We start from the raw sequence: 23,162 nt of genomic DNA on the forward strand, positions 1-23,162 counted from the left end.
GCGTCGGGTGGTGACAAAACATAAGACACAAATTTTAATCCTGACGCCGATTCTAAAACTGTCTTCTAAATCCATACGTTTTTCAGAAAAGTAAAAAAGTTGAAAAACGTGAAAAACATGTTGTCATATCAGTGGTTCTCAAACTTTCTCATGTCAGGGACCCCCAGAATGATATGTATTTGGCTGTGGACACCCATCTCAAAATATTGAGACCCCAAGAAGAAATGTGAAAGATTAAAAAAAAAAAGCCAGATCTACAAGTTCATAGCACGGAATGAGCTTGTATATTTGGTATTTTTGAATTGTCAAAGACATCTACAGTAAAAAAAAAAATGTTGTTTTGCTTTTCTACCTTTATTGATAGTACTATCAAGTGAAGATAGACAGGAAAGAGGGAGAGAGAGAAGGGGAGAGACATGCAGCAAAGGTTGTCATGAACAGGACTCGAACACGCGACACGCTGTCAGGCCAAAGCCTATATGTGGCATGCACCTGGACCACTTGGCCAGCGGGCGCCCCTGTGTTTACGGTTTGGGTTTGGATAGCCTCAAATGGAGCTCGCAACATTAAGGGCAGCGACGTGCTAAAACTGTTGAATAGATAAGCTACATATTGGAGCGAGAATTCCCCCCAATGTGGGTCATGAGTGTGTTTTTGGCATCAGGTGTGCGTGTGTGTGATTTATTATTAAGTAAAGTAACTTTAGTGATTCTTCTCTGTGTTTTTGTTTGGAGCTCTGGACCACTAGCACTTCTCTGGGACCACCCTACTACACCCCACCTCCCCACAACAATGTTTACAGGATCCCTGGCTATTAAGACAAATATGCCTTAAAACATTATACTTGCCCAGGCAAAGCCAAATTAAACATACAGCAAAACGTTGTAGCCCTCAGACCAAAAAACATCTCAGCACCAGAAAATGTCCGTTCAGAACTGTCCACTACACACTCGATAGTGTACTGCAGGTGCCATGTGGTCAACACCGCACAGAGCAATCCAAACCGGAAGTAGCTCTTTCACAGAGCTCAAAACACCAACGTGCATTACTTCCACAAGCTCCAGACATGTCGTGAGCTTGCAGATCGGCCATTTGACAGAACTGCACACGTCACAGTCTTCCAAAAGACCAGAAATTGTCACCGCACAGGTGATGCAACATCATTCAGAAACGGCTCCCGAGCACATGATCGCAGGATTCAGAGTCCAGAGTGCTAACAGCACTTGATCCCCCAGTGTAGGGACATCAGCGTGGACACGTCGCGGACAGCAGACTAACCACTCATTTCTGAAAAAAAGAAAACCAATGCGAGTAATATGTCATTAACCACACCTAACCGGAGCCGGGCATTCATTTGAGATGGCCCCTGACCTTATATAAATCACGGGTCCCGCTCCGTGGGCATGCCTGCATTTAAGCCCCTAGCCGCAGTCACAGCAACCCCTGGTCCATTTCGTCAATTATTTTATGGGTATGTTAAGTCGGGTCTTGAACCTAACCTGCATTAATCAATCGTACTTATCTTCTGTCCACAACAATCAGCTGGCACATTATTACCTTGTGGTATCTCAACATGGATAGGCATAATAAGCCTTGGTTTGATCATGTAACACAACTGTCTTTTAAACACGGAAATGTAAGTACCAAAATTAACTATTCATTCATAAACCAGTCTATACATACTATCATTCATTCAACCCGACTCCGCATCTAAGTGGACCTTAGTTAGTTGACTTAGTTGACAACTTCTCATCAATACATATTCCATATCATCCCCAAACGATACTTAGCCATGTCATCAGATCCACTTCATCATTCGTCATGTTATTCCAACACGACTCTTCTCATTATTATGGAGCTGAAAGAAAAACTACAACACCATTGAAAAGCCCTACTCTACCTGGATCACATTTCCTTCGCTATGTCATATCCAGCTCAGATACAGTCACATTACTACTAATTTGAATGTTGATGGTGGACTCAATACTACGTAGCTACAGCAGCAATAAACATGTATTATCGAATTTCATTTACTGCTAGTCCACCACTTCTCAATGCCCTTTCTGACCAGCCCTTTCTGACCAGGCAGCTATGCACAGCTCCAACGTACAACTCTAACTCTCAGTAAGCATATGTGTGTTTGTGCAACTATCTATTGCGTAGATATCTTATCTCTGAACACATTCTTATATGTCTCTTTAGTATGGCATCATCAAACAATACCGTTGTTCAGAACTAATCGCATAACTGCAACAGAACATGATTTAGAACATCCTCCTATGCTCAATTATTCCACCAGGAAACATCAAGTTGTTGCATAACTTACCCACGTAATACTCACAGATTTTGATACTTTATCCTGCAAATACAGCAAGATAACATTCGGCGTACATGCACAATTTCAACACATGCACAATTTCAACACATGCACAATTTCAATTTAGTCAATTTCGTTAGTAACACCATGCCACAAACATATGAGAGAAATCAATCTCATGTCACATCCATCTGGATCGCCTCCACATGAACCTAAGAAAACTTGGATCAGAATATTCATACAGGAAACATAACAATTTTAGTACACTCTTACATACTTTTGTTTGTTTCAAGGCGTCCCTCGAAAACAAACCCTTCTTTGTCCTGATTTAAATACACCATATAGCACTCCTATTTCTGTATTTGTAGATAATTGAACAATGTGTGATGACTTATCAATATGATACTCCACCTTGGGGTGTCCAAAAAATAGATCACAATATGACCTATTTTGTCAATGGGTTCTTCTCTTCCTGCTCAAATCCTTATTCAGCTCATACCTGCTCCTACTACTGTAGCCCTATTTATTAATGTATCACCCTACTGATATGTTCGCACTATTGGTGAGATGCGAAAATACTTTCCGCTGTACTTTAAACCGGTCGTGAAGACAAGAGTATAGCATAATATAGCGTCAACCAAACTGTCATGCATCATTACAAATACTACTCAAATCAATTGTTATTTAACAAAACTATGCCTGCAATATACTGAACTTGCATCCTAATTAATTCTCTAACCAATATAATGTAGAGATTGACTGATTTTACACCGTTTCAACCTCTAAGATTTTACCTTGATCATGACCTTCATGACTACAGGACATTCTTTAAGAATTATTCTATCTTAACTGTCCTTATTTGAGTGAGCGTAATTACTGCACACACATGCTGAAGTGATTCAATGATCTATCTCACTTATCTAGTACTATACTATTGAACTCCACTAATTTATTTAGTATTGTAGTATCTGCCCTGAGCAGCTGATCATAGTATGCCTTTACATTCAGCCATACGGCTAATGAGATCTCCTCTTTGCTCTGCACTAAACTTCTGTGTACAGAAGGACAAGGTTTTTTTTTGTTGTGCCTTGCCCATGTTGCAAAGTCATAAACATTCAAATAGCACTAGGCCAGCAAATAGCATCACCCTCCCCAGGCTTTTCAAAACACAGCTGGCCTACCATCATAGAGATAAGAAACACAGCTGCCCTCATGGGGCTTCTCGGAAGGTTCAACCAGGTCAACCCAAATTCCTTGACAATAGGCTACTCCTAAAGCTTGATCACAATCTGATCATGTAAACAGGTTACATCAGTACAGTATGTCTTAAATTTAACTCATACAGCCAATACATCAATAACAGCCATGTAATCAATAGACCTTTTTGCTAAAACCACTCATAACTCCGGCACCACTAATTAACTAAATTAACTTGTACTTTCACTATACCTTGGTCTGAATTTTAGCCGAATGAAGCCTCTTGGCAGCACTTAAACGTCTATCTCCAGAAGGGGGTTTTATTGTCTTCTGCTATTGACCATATGTCACAGGAACTGAAACAGCTGGAAATCCCTTTGTTTACTGATAAGATCATTTTACGTCCTGCATGGGACACAAAAAGTCAAACTCTGTTTTTAAGAGTTTGCCAGTTGTCAGTGAGATTGACAACCAATTTCACAGTATTTATCACTACTATATTTTTAGTAAATACAACCTATTTTTGTTTTATAGCAGCCATAAGTGGAACAAATGCAATTCTGTACTCACAATTGATCCCAATGCACACCTGTCAGCTTCACCTCACCCCTCCTTCATCAGAGAGAAACCCAATCAGGCACAAAAATAACACTTCTGTCGCAATTCAGTTGTCACAAACGCGTACTCCTTCATGTCGGGATTCCGATTCAAGAATCTTTGTTTCCTTCAGATTCCGATCGTATCATTGTCCAGTGATCCCCCATCACTGTTCGAAATGTCAGTGCATCAATGTCCAATGCTAGTGACCAATGTCCAATGTTCAGTTCGTTCTCTTCTCAACCCTGACACAGAGTTGCCCCCTCATACTGGAAAAAACAAAACCAGTAGTTTGGACCCGTCCATGTGGTACCCTCTTTCCAACGGAACAGGATGAGGTGTTGTCGACAGCCGTACATTGGCCCGTACATTTATTTTTGCATAATATTGCAATCCACTGTACACTAAAGTTTGCAATTATAGCTGCTATATTCTATTCCATATTTAACTTTTGGGTTCCTGTCCTTCAAATAATGTCATCAAATCAATCACCGTCACAAGCTATCAGCATGTGGGCATACTCATTTTATTTGATGCCTTATTTGGACTTTCAAAATTACAAATCTGTATATACTTTAAGTCATAGGCCTAAAATTACAAATCTGTATATTACACTTTAAGACATACTGTAGATTACAACCCAAACACAAACCGGGTTCTCAGATCCTCGCAAAAGATGTCACCAAATCGAACATCGTCACACTATTCCTATTTGCCAAACAGTGACTGCTTGTTAGCCTGTGTTAGGCCTAAAGAAGGTTCTAAAAGGCTAACATGTTATCCTCGATAAATGCAATCACTTGTATCAGGCAGATATCTTTTTTGTGCACTTGTCATGCACTTTAAGACATACAGTACAGTACATGATCAGGTCTCTGGCTCAGATACCACAAAACTAACTTTTGCCTTCTAGGTGTTGGCCGTGGGCTTAGCCAAGTCAATCTCCTTCAATAAACCACAGGGGTGCAAACTCAACAAATGGTTGCTTGGAGCTGATAATCTGTAGACCTTTACAAATGACAGTTACAAAACGTAACTATCTTGGGAAGTAACCCTTTACATTCTCATTAGGGAACACATACTTACAGATGTTCCCTTATTAAAAACCAAATACCTAATTTACAATTTACTAATGGCTTGGTCAATGTCTATCTATCTCAAGCCGAATGGGCTTTCCTGTCTTTTCTTTCTTAAATCCTGCCACATGCTGTGGTTCACTTTTCTCCTCTCCTGCCTGTAATAAAACTCATTACAACAGGGGGGTAATTATCTCACAAAACAGCTTGACCCACCCCCCGGCTAAACTGATAACCAAGGGTTAAGAATAGTTTAACAAACACAGCTGGTTTTAGCTAGCTTAGGGCTCTTTAATCAACACTATTCCTACCTTCTCACTACTAATCAGACTATATTTTAAACAACATGCTTATAATAACTAGGTTTGCGCGCACGCAGTAGATCTGTAGTTTTAAAAAAACTTTCTTTCAGTCTCAAGTAATCTTTATCTCAATCTCACTCCACTAACTGTCACACTGTCCAATTTACTATTGAGCAGACGCTCTTAATTCAGAGCGATTTACAACATGAATATCCAGGGGCATACTTATACATCAAGCTGCGTATATTACAGAAAACAGGCGATAGCCTCCTATACTGTATGGTGCATGGCTTAGCAAGGCTCACTTCTCTAGGAACTAAAGAGCCACTTAATTTTAAACACTTAAACTAACTTTTAATATCAATCAGGGCATGGCCTGCCTGGGGAATTTAGATTAAATTCTTTCTACATTTTAAATTTCACGACAACTCCCCTTGAAGGGAACCGTACAGCCCTCAGGGGCTAGCTACCATGCCATGTTAAGGATAAATAAGTCTATATTAGACAGTCACTTGATCAAAATGAAGTGATAACTAGTAAACCAGTCATCGATGCTACTCTTTCATCAAGGCTACTATTAGCCCCACACTCAGAATAACTGAGTGAGGTAATAGACTAAAACTATTTTGACTACCATTTTCACCTTGACTACTCTAGCCCACATTTCGACACAGAAACTGTACATAATGCACCTAAATATCTTCTCCAGGCCCTAAAAATGTTCTTCACAAGTTTGAGCATTTTCACTCATACACATGTGTACACTCACGCTTTCAAACAGTATACATTGGGACATATGTACTCCATACACATACTGTATTCACTTCCTTATTTTTATCCCTATTTGGAACTATTTCCATTTTCTCGTCTAGAGAATCATATGACATCATATGATTTAAAACGTATTACTTTACCTTAATATATCTCTATATCAATTCTCATATCTTCATTTTCATTCTAGGCTGTTAACTATTTAACATCCCTTTTTCACAATTTCCTCTCACACTCCTTTTCTGTCTCTCACACACTCACATACAGCAGACCACTCCATTCAACACTCAATCAGTTTTCATGACAGACCATTCACATTCATTTTCAAATGATATATCCATACATAGCTCTTCACAATTGTTTTATGCTTCTGTTAGCAAAGGTACCCTAGTATAAGGCGAGGATCAACCTCCCTTCTCAGTAGCTACGAAGTTAGGCAAGACAACTTGTCTCCCTTTTTAGGCCATACATTTAACACTCACAGACAATACACACACACACACACACACTCTGGCTAGCCAATTTTTTTGTTGCTTCATAAAACAACAGGATACCCCAGGCAGGATCTAGTCCCCCTTTTAGACAGCAGGCAACGTAATGAGTGATTTATTGAATAGACTAGTCTTTTTTCCAAATGTACACTGGTACCATTTGTCAGACCTCCTTGTCTAACCATCTTGAGTCATTCAACCAACCAAACACTGTTCCTCCGTCTCTCATGGCATGCACATGAAAGGCAAAACTTTCGTTTCCCTCTTTTAAATAGGCCATCAAAAAATGCCTATCGTGATCACAACCAAATTTCATCACTAATACCTTAAAACCCCGAATAAAAGCAATACCTCATTTTCTGAACATCCAAACAGACACCCATATACTCACTTGCGCACGTCGTCGGCCCAGCCCGAAAGAATGAACTTACTCACCAAGCCGACGACCGCCAAGTCCAGCATTTAGCACACCATCTCGGTAGGAAACCTCCAAAATGTTATGGCAATCTGTGGGGCACATGCTCAGGAAGACATAATAATGAGGCAACACAAGGATTCATAGTTTGGAAGTATTAGGATTTTACTCGAGTAAGGAGTCAGGAACTTACATGACCAATTCAATGCAACGGAAGACCCAGTCTGACTCTCTGAGTAAACATAAGGCCACAGCCTTTATAGTCTCCACTCCCACAAGAGACATCCCCCAACATAGCCCAAAGGAATTTTGGGACAGTAACAAAGTAACCAACCAGCACCACAGGGGTGTCACAGATAAGATAACATCAGAGTGCAATAAAGGGGTATTATTATATGTTTGCAGTCTAAATTTCTATGACACCTCTATAACTACAATTCAAAAATAAATATTTTATTTCTTTCATAAATAAAGAATCTTTTACACAATAGGAACAGCTCCCGTTGCAAGTTGATGATGTCATAATGTCTTTAGGCATATTTGTTTGTCTTATTAGCCAGGGATCCTTTTTACATTTAGAACATTGGTTCTCAATGTGAGGTCCAGAGACCCCCATGAGGTTGTCCTCCAAGGATATCACTTTAACCACTTTAACCATAATACTTTGGCTATTCAAAAATAGCAGATACACAAGCTCACAGTGAGGCCATGTTCTGAACATAATAATTTTAACACAAATCTTCTCTCCTGGGGGTCCCTGGCACAAAACATTTTCAGATGGGGGTCCGTGACCAAATATATCAATTTGAGGGTAGAATCTGCCTTGGGTCTTTGGTTTCTGTCTCCGTCTCTCTCTCTCTGCTAAGGGGTCCTTGGCCTGAAAAACACTGAAGGCCCCCCACCCCCCCGGCCTGCCTGCCTTGTTGGCCCATGTTGAATGACGGGTGGTGCTGTGGTGTAATCGGCAGCAGCAGCTAAAGCGGGATAATGGTCTACTATTACAGAATGGAGGCTTTTAGCCTCTGCTCTGCACTCCTCTGGCCATAATCATTCTTAATCTGCTTTCCTCCTCCATTAACATCACACACACACACACACTCCGCTGTGCCAGTGGTTCTCAAACTGTAGGTCGGGACCCCCTAAGACCCCCCCCAGATGATTTGCTTAGTTAAAGGACGACTACACACATTTTCAACCTAACTTCATATCATTTTTTTTTTTTTTTTCAAATTAAATTTAAAATGATTTTTATTCAATTTGTATTAACATGAGAACAATGGCTTCCATTATAGCATAACTTTCCAGGAATAGAAAGCCTGCTGTTTCTATTACCATGGATTCCCCATCGATGATGGTAGGCATGTTTCTGAACTGTCCACAGTCCTCCTCTGACACACAGGAGTAGACAGAAATGGTACCATTCTCGAGAACGATGCAAGTTGGGAACGGTGCAATATCCGTTGTACCCATTGCCAGTACCCATTGTAACCGTCTGTCTGTTTGCCATTTTGTGCCCATACGTCTGTCCTTGTCCGTTTTATGCCCATATATGGATCCCTGATGTTATCAGCATATGGAACTCACTTTTTCTTTTTAATAATTTTTATCCCACGATTTTGTAACCCATTTTTCACCCCTGTGTCAATTATCTAATGTGATCCTGGGCTCTACACACCCTCCGCCAACCTAGTCCCCATATATGGGGGACATGGGGAGAGCAACGGACTTGAACTCATGCTTCCTTCATGCCTGAGTGTCCAAGTTGCTCCTTTACACCTGACAGGGGGGAGTTTCCCTGGTTGGACATAGCACGTGGAAGGAACACGTTATTCCAACCAGTTCCTTTCCCCTCCATCAGGCGCCCCGGCTGGCCAGGGGAGGGAGTTTAGAGACCAGGATTACTGCATGTTTTTTGTGAGGGTACCTACCCTAGGGGACACGGGGAGAACATGCAAACTTCACACAGAAAGGCCCTTTCGCCAACCCTGCATCGGGTATGGGCACTGATGACGCGGAGGAGGAGGCACGCCGCCAGCACCCACAGCGTCCCGAGCGGGAATCGAACCCAGGACCTTCTAGCTGTGAGGCGACAGCACTACCAACTGTGCCACCGTGCCCTAACTGGAACTCACTTCTTAGATTAGCCCATTCCTCCTGACTCTAATCTGTCTGCATTTATATCAGTATGAAAGTAGTCTACTGATGTATATGCATTGTTTTCTGCACAGTTTCCTTTGTAAAGCACATTGTAACCCAGTTTTGAAAGGTGCTATATAAATACAGTTGTATTATTATCTGCTATTTTCCACTACTTTCAGCATTTTTTTTAAAGTATCTTGCACAGAGAAAAATCCTATACAGTATCTACAAGCTCTCAATGCGTCTGTGACACTGACACATTGAGAGCTTTTTTTGGTAAAATAAATAAATAAATAATGGTCTTGCATAATTATATAAAAGTAAAGGTTAAAGCCTGTGTGTGTGTGTGTGTGTGTGTGTGTGTGTGTGTGTGTGTGTGTGTGTGTGTGTGTGTGTGTGTGTGTGTGTGTGTGTGTGTGTGTGTGTGTGTGTGTGTGTGTGTGTGTGTGTGTGTGTGTGTGTGTGTGTGTGTGTGTGTGTGTGTGTGCTCTTAGCGTGCAGTGTTCATGGGGAGTTTGGGGATTTGACCCAGGGAGAGTTAGGACATGAGTACAGGTTCTACAGTAAATGCTGCATGTTTCGACAGCATCAGCGGCGAATTCCAGCTGCTGTAACGAATTATAACCAAAACGATGTTGTTGGCTTGTTGAGCCCACATTGCGTGCATGCATGAGAAAGCCTGATTTGATTCTTCTTTGACATGTGACGTGTTGAAAGAAAAAAGAACAATGAATACTGTATATGAATCAAATAGGCCATCTACCACATTTCTTTATTAAGAAAGAAAGAAAGAAAGAAAGTGCAGATCGCAAGCTTGCACATCAGGGAGAGGCGGCAGTGGCTCAGGAGCTAGAGCGCCCGCTTGTGGAAACGTAAGGTTCCCGGTTCGATCCCGTCGGCTCCCCCCCACCCTGGGTTAGTGTCAAGTGTCCTTGAGAAAGGTACTGCACCCCTAACAACGTTGCTTAGGTTGGTGCCTTACATGGTTTCCTCTGCGGTCTGTGTGGGAATGGCCATGCAATGCATGCATGCTAAAGCCAGATTTGATACTACTGTTATCTCATAAGACTGTTACTGTTACATGATTCAAATTTAAACGGCAGCAGATCTACAAGCTCAAAACACATCACTTCGCCCCGCGTTTCGAGCTTGTGGATCTGCTGCTTTTGATGCCTTTGTGTGACACTACTTCACACTACTTTAGGAAAAAAATCACACCCTGTGAACTGAGTGGTGCAACGCCCCCCCTTCCACCCCCCCCCCCCCCCCCTCTCTCTCTCTCTCTCTCTCTCATTAGCAGGCAACAGTGCAGCAATATCTCTCTCTCTCTGTTTCTGGCACGACAGCGCCCCTACTGGTACTCATGAGTCACACATGAGTCACACAGGTTAACACATAGGTTAACACATAGTCACGGACATAGCTGTTCCTTGGAGTGGTTGAACCACTCAAAAACAAACAAACAAATCTATATATATATATATATATATATATATATATGGAGCGCTTTGGATATGTATAAACGAACCATTTACCATTGGCTGGACGTCAGAGCGAGGCGCGTTGTGGACAGAAAATTGGTGTAGTTTGTGCCGTCGCATGCAGGCCGTGTGTGTTTGTCTGCGTGACACATACGTCAGAGACCAAGCAGCCTGCTGGGAAATCACTACCTCTCACTTATATCCTGTACTCACCACCTGCTGTCGTGTGTGTGTGTGTGTGTGTGTGTGTGTGTGTGTGTGTGTGTGTGTGTGTGTGTGTGCGTGTGCGTGCGTGCGTGTGTGTGTGTGCGTGTGCGTGTGTGTGTGTGTGTGTGTGTGTGCGTGTGTGCGCGTGCGTGCGTCAATCATGTGGTGGGAGCATTGTGCTGTGGTGCATAAAGAGGCATGAAGGTTTGAACTCCACACTGGCAGTACGTGCTTTAGGAGTAGTCAAAGGAGGAGACACGCTATTCTGTCAACCTGTCTGTCTGCCTAGTTCACGTCTAGGCCTATCACCAATTAAATTATCACTCAGTTGCCTGATCACAATTATTTGAGCTAAATCTAAAACATTTTGCGTAATCGTTGCGACCGCTTCCATTCGTCCGTGTGAGTTCATCTGTTTGTAGTAATCTTCATAAATTAATGATTACAAGAAATGTTCAATAGTGGGAATGTGAGCTTGTGGAGCTGCTATTTCTACTAGGTATGTAGGGATTGGTTAGATTCTAACCAGTCCCTTTCCCAACCACTGGTACTAGTGCCACTGGTGGTACTAGTCTATCTGTACCCTCTTTGTGTCTGCCCTGCCCTGCCCTGCCCGCTGAGGTGAGACATAATGACGGTATGACAGCCACAACAATGCCTCATTCATTGTTGTAGGACAACAACTTGATCCTGGTCCTTGCAGGTGTGTGTGTGTGTGTGTGTGTGTGTGTGTGTGTGTGTGTGTGTGTGTGTGTGTGTGTGTGTGTGTGTGTGTGTGTGTGTGTGTGTGTGTGTGTGTGTGTGTGTGTGTGTGTGTGTGTGTGTGTGTGTGTGTGTGTGTGTGTGTGTGTGTGAGCTTGTAGATCTGTTATTTTTTGAATAGCCAACATACATATAAATAGATAAAGTGGGTAAAAGGACTCTGATGCTATATTAACTACTTTTGCTGAGTCACCCTGGAACACTCCAAAGGACCCCACTCTGAGAACCACTGGTGTAATGTTACTTCCTCACCAGTGTTACCACTGATACTAATTAGGGTTGAGTTCCATTCAGGTCAGACACACACTGGCCAAGACCTACTGTAGCTGATTGAGTGTCTAAAAACGTAACCATCGGAATTTGGCGGGAGTACCGCCCTAAGGAAATTACATTGAGGCTGTTTACATTCTCTGTGCATGAAACGAGTGTTGTGAATGGTCGGAAGAGATAGATGCTCTTAATCCAGAGCGATTTACATTAAGCAAGAATAAAAAGCATGGCAAAAGCATGTATCACTACATCATGAATCATGCGTAAGCTAAGAATGTAACAGTGGAATATCTAAATAATGAAACTATGCATGTATACTTTATAGTGCTATGTCTACATACAATGCTATAAGTCTACATAAAATGCTATATCTAAGTTACATAAATTGGGCCTTTGCATACACTTGTAAGGTCGTCGGGGCTAGTGCAAGTGCTACGTAACCTAACCCTAACCTCACAGTAAGCCACGGGTGATTTGTAACCCGCAGCACGGATTAGTTTTAACCCGCCACGCAGGTCTGACTAACGGGATGTCTGACTTATGGGCAGTCCCCAGTTTCCGGGGAAGTACAGTACAGGCCTAAGGAAGTCTTACTGTATAGGCCTTATAGACAGACCTATACAGTAGGTCGTGACTAGGAGTTTCTCCTCGGAGATGAGAAAATGAAAAAAGAGAAGGAAACACAGTTACACAGACACACACACACACACACACACACACACACACACACACACACACACACACACACACACAACCCCAGGTCACGGCCTGAGAGGGTTGAGAACCATCACTGCCATACAGCACAAAACAACATGGCACACAAACAGTCAATGGGCTACACCACGTCCCCAGTATCAGAATCATCATATCAGTGAGGGAGTTTGTTTAGTGCAGCAATGGCTGAAGGGACAAGACTTCTTTATGAATGTGACGATGTCAGGATTAGGGATGCCACTGGCTCAGGATGCTGCTATTGTGCATGTTGGCTCACTGGATAGACTCTGCTATGTAACAGAACCTTAAAGGACCACTTCACCACTTTTCAACCTATGTTCATATAGTTGGTCCACACTAATGATCATGATAAAATAGCAAAAACACAAACATCTACTCTGTCTGTGTCTCATAGGAGGGCTGTGGGCAGTTCAGAAACCCGTCCACCAGTGACATCATCGATGGGGAATCCAACTTCATAGAAACTGCAGGCTTTCTATTCCTGAAAAGTTGCAATGCGAAAATGGAAGCCATTGTTTTCACGATAATACAAATCTAAATATTTGGCCTGGGCCGTGGCTCAGCGGTCCAGGCACCTTGGCCGGTAGCCCAAGCCTGGCAGTGTTCCGCGGGCTCGACTCCCGATCCCGACGGATCGGGATCACCCCCCCATTTCACCCCCCCATCTCTCTCCCCATTTCCTACTTTGCCTACTGTCTGTCCCTCTAATATAAAAAATATAAAATAAAGGCGAATGCCAAAAAAAAACAAAAAAAACAATCTAAATATTTTTCATAAAGATCTTGTTTAAAAAATCTGTCTAACGATGATGTCACTGGTGGACGGGTTTCTGAACTTCCCACAGCCCTATATGAGACACAGACAGAGTAGAAAACAATAGTGGCATTTTATGTGAAGTGGTCCTTTATAGGCACAATATGTAACTTTACCCTGTGTTTACGTAACAAAACAAAACCTTTTTTTAACCCCAAAATGCCCTCTATACACAAGTCTCTGTCGTGTGAAAACAGTGAAAACATCAGCGAGTGTGCAGTGTGTTTAACACCACCACACTACTCCAGTGGCTGATAACTGCAGATACAGAGAGAAATGATTGGTAAAGATGTATTGTATTGTTTTGTTATGTAAAGAAGTGACATGCTTTGCCTTTAATTGATATCATTGGTTACACCAATCCCATTCCCCAAGTAACTAGCGCTGGAATTGAAGCTCAGTTCAAAGATGGCGGATTTCAAAAGTGACTTCAAAAACGGTATGTAGAAACCAATGGGGCTGCCTTTGTCATTCATTTTACAGTCTATCGGTAACACACCAATCATGAAGGATGTACAGTACATCATCTTACTATTTTATGTCAACCACGATGAAAAAACAAGACAAAAAGGTATATTTGCAGACTGCAAATAGACCAAACAAGACAAAAAGGTCTATTCGCAGACTGCAAATAGACCAAACAAGACAAAAAGGTATATTTGCAGACTGCAAATAGACCAAACAAGACAAAAAGGTCTATTCGCAGACTGCAAATAGACCTTCTTGTCTGGTTTTGTTCCCACAGGGAGCATGAAGGTGAACTGCAAATTGCAGTTCACCTTCATGCTTCCTGTGGGATGAACCATCACCAAATAATACAATCTGTAATACAAGGCACCAAATCCTTGTCCTGCCATCTGTTTTCAGCAGTGCATCAATCCTAATGCGTTTATTTTGTGACCCCGATTCCATTTCTCCGAAGTGGAGGTGCTGTGCTTTCCCTTGTCGTCTAGCACAAATTGTTTCAGTGTTCCATTACTACTATACTTACTATTAAATCACATTCACCAACTCTGAATTTAGCTCTTTCTTTTTATTCTTGAGCTGGTTGAGAACTCCTAATGCCCACCATTACACTGCACTGTTGAAACTGTATGTGCTTCAACAGTATGAAGGTGGTTCCATGTACTGATTATGCAATTAGCTGTTGCTAAGCATATGGAGCGCTCCCTCCGTTCTAATGACAGCGAATGGAGGTGGGGTTTGTAGGATAACTACTTTGAGAATTGCTATTACTGTTTACACAGACACAACAGAACTCAAGGAGTATTTATTGCAGATCTAGCGGTCTGGGCACCTGGGTTTACTAATCCGTGTCGTGGGTTTGACTCCCGATTCCGACGACAGCTTACTGTACTCTTAAAGGACCACTTCACCACTTTTCAACTTCTCTTCCTATAATTGGTCCTAACTAATGTTCATGATAAAATACCACCATTTTTTCCTACTCAGTCTGTGTCTCATAGGAGGGCTGTGGGCAGTTCAGAAACCCATCCACCAGTGACATCATCGATGGTGAATCCAAGCTAATAGAAACGGCAGGCTTTCTTTTCCTGAAAAGTTGCAATGCAAAAGTTGAAGCCATCGTTCTCACGATAATACAAATCTAAATATATTTTAAAACAAATCTTGTTTAAAAAAAAATCTTCCTAATGATGATGTCACTGGTGGACGGGTGTCCGAACTGTCCAAAGCCCTCCTATGAGACACAGACTGAGTAGGGAAAAATGGTGGTGTTTTATCATGAACATTAGTGAGGACCAATTATATGAAGAGATGTTGAAAAGTGGGGAAGTGGTCCTTTAATAAAGGCAGAAAACCCCCCAAAAATATCTTAAAAAAAGAGGGGGCGATCAAAGTAATCAAGTCTTATTCTCAAACGCTGAAGTCACTTAACAAGCATCATTTAATCCCCATGCAGAGATCCAGGTGTCACAGCAGCAACAGCAGCCAGTAACACAGGACAGGTGTTGGGCTACATAACGGCTAAGAGCATTAGAGCAAGTGTCAAGAGCCATTGGTCGTTATTTTTTATCAGCTGTGTGGAGGGAGATCTTATAGCACAAGTAGGCAGGCGAATGTGACCCTTTCCGATTTAAGTCATGTTGTGTTCCCAGTTCCCACATTAATCATTGACTAATAACACGGATCACTCAAATTAATTGAAACGACCCGTAATTCATGCAAGGCCTCATGGGACACTGGAAACTCTATGCTCTCTATAGGGGGGACGTGCATGCCGCCCTCGTCCTGGGGAGGGAGTGTATGAGGACAGACATAGAGGCTATTTGCGGCAGGCAGCGCTCTGCTGTTCACAATGGACAAAGCACCACACAACAAACACGGCACTGCAAGCATTTACTGAAGTCTCTTGAGGAGATGAACTCCCTGCTACACAATGCATGACATTCACGCTGACGGCCTTCTCCCCAGCTGTGGAACGAACGCACACGCACAGGCACAGGCGGTGTTAGTAACTCCGAGAGGTTACAAATCATGGAATCAAATTTGTCAATGTTTTGTTGCACTCTCTCGGAATTGCAAACCCATGCAGGCGTGTGTGTTTGTTACTCTGAGAGTGTGTGTACAAGAGTGTGTGTACAAATAACACACACACACACACACACACACACACACACACACACACACACACACACACACACACACACACACACACACACACACACACACACACACACGATTCAATTCAATTTCAATTCACTTACACAGTATTACTACTACTTATTAATGTAAAATCAACATTTAAGGACAGGGGTTTTATTAATTACTTTTTAAATAATTAGGGAGTTAGGGTATGCCATTTATATCCATAACCCTAACTCGAAAGCCGAGAATAGAATGATTAGAGCGATCTGCCTCAAGCTCACTACAACATAATGTGAAGGCATGGCGTAACATTACAGCGTCACACAGCCCAAAGGAGATTTGGATGCTCCATTTGAAACTTACAGGGATTAAGAGGTCCAGGCCGCACACAAAGCCCTGAGTGGCGTTGCCAGATTTTGCGAGAGAAACAATTAAGCAACCATGTCTATGAAAGAAAGCCCAATGGAGGCCACATGAGCACTTTAAAGGTGATATAGACAAGTTTTCAGCCAAAATATATATAAATGTATTTTTTGGGCCTTTTTCCCCTCTATCTTTCCCTATATTATGATGCTGAGGTGTTCTCCTGCAACAGCACACTCTCCCTTTGGCCCCCTCTGGCTGAAGGGACTGTTTATACCCACTAGAGTTTACTGTTCGGGACGTTGAGGGGGATTTAAACTTTTAGCCAATTGCAGCGCGAGGCTGTGATGGTGTGTTCAACCCAGCAGTATTATAATGAAAACGCGATGCGATTTCATTGCAATGTATAATATTATCCCCATGTCTTAGTTTCACCAACATTGTTCATGTGAAATAGTATGTTTATGATTTAATATGTAAGCCTATTGAAATTATGAGAATCGCTATGTATAGCGCATGGTTGGGTGGTGTGAATAACACCAGCAGCAAGCACCCCTCAGACCTCGGAGGATCCTAGAAGTCACAGAACGTCGGACCCCCCATAAAATCTCCTGGTTACATCAATATCGTTCATGTGGAGTGGGTTGTATGTGCTTATTTGTTGAAATGGTGGAAGTGGAAGTTCCACTTCCACCATTGTGGAAGTGAGTAATAGTATCATGTCACCAGTCACCACCGCGGCGACTGCCTGCTCGGCCAGCTTGAAGCATGCATTCAACCCGTGCTCGCCAACGGTGACAGCCGTCACGGATCATCATAGCGATTTTTCTTCATTGCAATGAATAACCGTGGACAGAGTAGTTCACATGAACGATGCTGTAGTGGCTGGGGCATTTGAGGGGCAATATATGTTTTATATGCACGATTACAAATAAAAGAGAATTTAATTGAGAGCCAGTGAGTCTCCTCCTCCGCTACTTCCTCATTTGCGACTACTATGGGACTCGTCGTGTCAGTCATGTGATATTGCGATTATTCTACAGTTACCCTTAAAATGTCAACTCAATGTCATTGTTTGTTATATTTAGCTATACGAGCACAATATCCATAGCGTCCCTCCCAGCAGCAACAACAATCCCATAGCCTGAAGTGACCTGGCTCGGCCAATAGAATGACAGGGGGAGGGGGGGGGGGGGGGTGGAGCTATTTGAATTCTGTGTACAAACACTGGAAACTTGTCTATATCAGCTTTAACCGTACTAGACCTGTGCCCATTGGACACCGGCCTACTGGGGAACGATGCAAGTTGTGAACCTAGAATGCAATACCCGTTGTCATAGCACCCGTTTTAACCGTCTGTCTGTGTCTCTTTTGTGCCCATACTGTATCTGTCTGTCTGCCTGTGTCTGAAGAGTGCAGTACTGACTGTGAAAAGTGGACTGGTTAAGTAATCAAATGGCAAGTGTGGGGATGCCATGGCAATCAATTGGCTGAGGCAGAGGCTAGGAATTCTACAGGTGAGGGCGGGAACTTAAGCTCATTAGGTCCACTGGCAGAGCCTGACCAGAGCCTTTTGTGGTGGTTCTGGACAACTATGTATCCGACCGACTCAAGGCCGGGCACTGCACTCTGTGTGGTGGTGTGGAACACGTGTGTCAAATTTGAAGTCAGTGGGGCGAACAGTTTTTTACGTGGATCACACACACACACACACACTAGAGCTCTCTGATGTCTGGGTACGACTGCTGCTCTGAGTCCTAGAGCTCTCTGCTATTCTAAATCCTTTAGACCCATTATTGACCTTATACCAACCTTGAAACGTACCCTAGTTACATCACCAAGAATGATGGTCCCTTATTGGTGGAGGACACCAACATACATACATACCCAGCCGATACATACCCCCTATTGACCTTATACCAATTTTGAAACGTACTTTAGTTACGTCATCAAGAACAGTGGTCCCTCATTGGCCAGTGGAGTCGCACTGCACCAATCGCAGTACCTTTTACGGACCCAACATTGGAACATATCTTAATTACGTCACCATCAACAGCCAATTAGGGACCTACATACCATACATACGCAGCCGACCACAGTACTTGCGTGCTCTGCTTGAGCAAGTAACAACATTATATTAGGAAATAAGCAACTACACTTTACAACCACCCCCCCCACAGCCACACACACACACACACACACACGCGCAACTACCAATATATAACAAGCGACTTTACACAAAAACAAAATGCTCAAACACGCTTATAATTAGAAGACATGGCAACACTGGTCCTGAGCCCTCACAGTCCAAGGTGCGCACTGTAAAAAAAGCAGAATTAAAGGACTGAACGCACACAAAGCTGCTCAACGGTTGGCTTCGGACACAGAAGTAGGTCACACAGCTTTCAGACATGGTCCCCAAGATCAAACCCGATTAGTTGAATGAATTATTGTATGTAACTAAATATTGTAGCTGTCGGGCAGAAACCTCTTATCTCCATATTTCAACGTTTTCGTTAAAAAATAATAACTCCCTACTACAGCGTTACACCAAAGTATCAAAAGTAACAGTTCCACAAGCTTAGATAGGTTAATTAATAGCTTACAAATGTGTAAAGTAATGTTTTTTGTTTATTTCAGACATACACACTTTGCCGGAGATAGCAGATCAGCGTGAGGCGTAACTTGTGCGCTTGTAGATCGACTATTTTCTGCTAGTGTTCCCCTTAGAATACGGATACAAGGTCTCAAGTTGTCAATGTAAAAGACAAACCTACATATCACACAAAGATTTGTTGGCCCTCTCTGTAGTAGCTCTGAGGGTCCCCTGTTGAAGACTCCTGCTTTAAATGAACCAATCTGCAAGCTAACGACACGTCACAATGAACTATAGCAATTCTAGGCTAGATGCAATAAAATAAAGTTGTAATTAGTGGTGAGTGGGTAATTGCAGGTTGAAGACAGCTGGGTCCTTGTTCGGAGCTGTGATAGTCTGAGGAGAACCTCTTCCTGTGGGTCTGTGTGGTGGCTTTGTGACACAAATGCAATTGCACATATAAAAGGGACACAGACAGATGGGTGGAACGGGTACTCTGACATGGGTACAACGGGTATTACATAGCCGGGTGGGTCATGGATCTCCATCGTTACCGACTCTGTGCTCTACAGCCGGGCACCGGTCTAGTTTCAACAACAAGGCAATTCAATGTGCTTTACATGGAACATCAAGCAGGAAGGAAATGCAATTATTATTATAATTGCATATTACTGTAGTATTATTAAACGCAAGCGAAAGGTCTTTAGTGGCGTTTTAAATTAAATAAGAGTCACAGCAGGCCTGCAGTTTTCTGGGAGTTTGTTCCAGATATGTGGTGCATAAAAACCAAATGCTGCTTGCCCACATTTACAGTAATTTGGGTTTCAGGGACAGACAACAGACCTTTCCCAGATGACCTGAGAGGTCTGGATGGTTCATGATATCGCACAAGATCAGAAATGTATTTTGGCCCTAAACCATATAGGCAGTAGTATTTTTAAATCTATTCTTTAAAACACAGGGAGCCAGTGTAAGGACTTAAGAACTGGAGTGATATGCTCCATTTCTTGGTATTACTAAGGACTAGAGCACCACCTGACGGCCCCTGTCACAATGCTGTGTGTAGCAGCAGCACAGTAGAAGGATTTCAGGATCTTCTGTGAGACTTTGAACTTCATCCAGCAGTCTGAGAGGTGGTACAGGCGCTGCTGCTGCTGTGTGTATGCGTTTGTGCGTGCGATGTGCGTGTGTTGTCCATGACAAGTCCTCGGTGATGTGCACCCTGCGCACACTCACTCTCCCATTGGTGTCCCGTTGATCATTGTATAGCACATTTCATCAACAAGGCAATTCAACGTGCTCTGTACTTTTCAAACGTTTTCGTGTGAAGGACCCCAAATTGAAGTTTGAGAACCACTGACTGGTACCACTAAAGTCCAGAGGGTAACATGTTAACACAGGTCTGCCCAGAACTAGAAAATCTGAGACCCCAACCGTGTTATTTACTGCAACCTCATCTGTCTTAATGCCCCCCACCCCCCACCACTACTACCACTCAACCCCTCTTAGTCCCAAATCAACCGCCAGTCACAACCATCTCAATAACACTGTGTACAGATGAGAACGTGAGGAACATTCTGATTCTGATTCTCTCTCTTTCTCTCTCTTTCTCTCTCTCTCTCTCTCTCTCTCTCTCTCTCTCTCACACACACACACACACACAGCTAATCAATGGCACCATTGAGCGTATTCAGAACTGTTTCCACTCACTCTTGACTGGCTGCTTTTGTCTTGGTTTGATTCCGTCTCTCTCTCCCTCCCTCCATCTGCTTCTCCATCCTCCCTTAATGCGTGTAACAAATGGACGGACACACACGCACACGCACACACACACACAGACGTAGGGGTGCAACAGTTAATCGATTTTAATGATCTGCCTTATACTAAAATTGGGAGGACTGGCGGGTGTCGTCACGCTCATGTCACCTGATGTATTGTATATTCATTAAAAAGTGCTAGAATAATCACTAAGAAGATAATCTTTATAGTTGCAGCCATTCACACACATTGTAACTGTAAAACAACACCGATCTGCAACGGGGCAATTACATTTCTCTGTGCAACAGTTGCAACAGTTCTGTTGTTTTGCGAATCATTGATTTCTCCTCAGTTCCTATATTGCTGTGCGTGTGGTCGGTAATGTGTTGCAAACAGAGTTACATACACATTCCTCTTAGACTGCTCGACTCTGCACAAACAGAGTGGAGACAATCTGAACCACGGCTGATGACAGCGGCTTGTCTGTCTTACTTTCTGAAATATCTGCATACCTTTCTGTATATCTTAACGACGTGTCACATGGCCGTGTAGAACGGATGCTGCAGAGCGTTAGGGAGGCATGGATGGATGTTGTTGCGCCGCCGGCAGAGCCCACAACAACAGTCCCCGAGACCACCACCAGGGGGCAGACTGCTGCTCGGTAAGGAGCAAAGAAATTAAGATCAAAATAAAAAACTACAATGTAATTGTAGCCCGTCGTACATGGAATTATCAGCATGTGTCAGGTCTGCTACTACATTTGCTATTTTTGAATTTGAATCCTAAAAAGTATACAGTTTTGGTTTCCCCCGCCAGAGACGACTGGTATAATTAAATGGTACAGTAGGTCCTTGAGGAAGACTTGTTTTGTCTCCATGCTGATGATGTCGATCTTTCCCTTTAAGATGGTATATGCAACACCAGGCACAGCGGTCTTGCTGTTTTGGAACAACTTTGGAACACACTGCATCCTGTGTGTGTGTGTGTGTGTGTGTGTGTGTGTGTGTGTGTGTGTGTGTGTGTGTGTGTGTGTGTGTGTGTGTGTGTGTGTGTGTGTGTGTGTGTGTGTGTGTGTGTGTGTGTGTGTGTGTGTGTGTGTGTGTGTGTGTGTGTGTGTGTGTGTGTCAGTGACCCTGAGCCACAGAGTGTGTGAGTCAGAGGAACATATGACTAGTGTGTCACTCAACTGTCACGACAAAGCTAGCACAGACTGGCATCTCTGGGGACATGAGGACAGACCAATCAAAATATGATCTCTGTCATTGCTCTATTACAAGGGTCCCCAAACCGTTCAGGGTGCGACCCCCCAAAGCCAAAATAATCACATTTGAACTGGGGACTTCTCACACTGACAAGCACTTGGAATTGGGGTTGTCCCGATCCGATCACGTGATTGGAAATCGGGTCCGATCAGACGTTATTTTCAAATCATCGGGATCGGATCGGGAGCAATAAAACGTGATCAGGACATCCCTAGTATCAATATTATATCCATATCATGATATTAGAATGGATATTGTCTGGGATTTCGGGCAAAATAGGTATCGACAGATACTCAAAATCAAATGATCGGATTATTGTTGTAATAGAAATGAAGGAGAAAGTGTCTGTTTTTCTGTTCACTTCCTGGTTTACATGTGTTGACCGTTGACCCCCTTGTTAATGTACAAGCTTGCGCACGCACGCACGCACGCACGCACGCACGCACGCACGCACGCACGCACGCACGCGCGCGCGCGCGCACACACACACACACACACACACACACACACACACACACACACACACACACACACACACACACACACACACACACACACACACACACACACACACACACACACACACACACACACTGCATTTGTCATGACCAGAGTATAACATAGCTGCGCAGAACAACAGTCGAGAGGAAGCAGTGTGGCTGTGAGCTTACTGTCGGTTACAAAACCTGTGCGTGTGTATGTGCGTGCGTGTGTGCTTGTATTGCTACTTGTGAGGGACTAATGTCCCTCAGATCTACAAGCTCGTAACGCTCTGCGATGCCACACATTGTGAGCTTGTACATCGGCTATTACCGGGGCTTTAGGGTTGAGGGTACTTATAAATGGCAAAACATTTACTAATACTACAGTGTTGATTTCCTCACAAGTGTATGTAGTAATGCGTGCGTGTTCATGTGTGTGTGTGTGTGCGAGCGTGCGTGCCTTGACGTCTGACACAGTGTGTGTGGCATGCAGCAGAGCAGAACAGAACAGGAAGCCGTGG

General features: G+C 43.1%; 1 protein-coding gene across 1 annotated transcript in view; it reads left to right on the plus strand.

The window, feature by feature from the left end:
- Window positions 1–23,162, plus strand: part of pkn1b (protein kinase N1b) — a 76,142-nt gene that overhangs the window by 17,027 nt on the left and 35,953 nt on the right. The window lies entirely within an intron of this gene.

Source organism: Electrona antarctica (genome assembly GCF_951216825.1).
Source record: "Electrona antarctica genome assembly, chromosome: 14".
Lineage (NCBI taxonomy): Eukaryota > Metazoa > Chordata > Actinopteri > Myctophiformes > Myctophidae > Electrona > Electrona antarctica.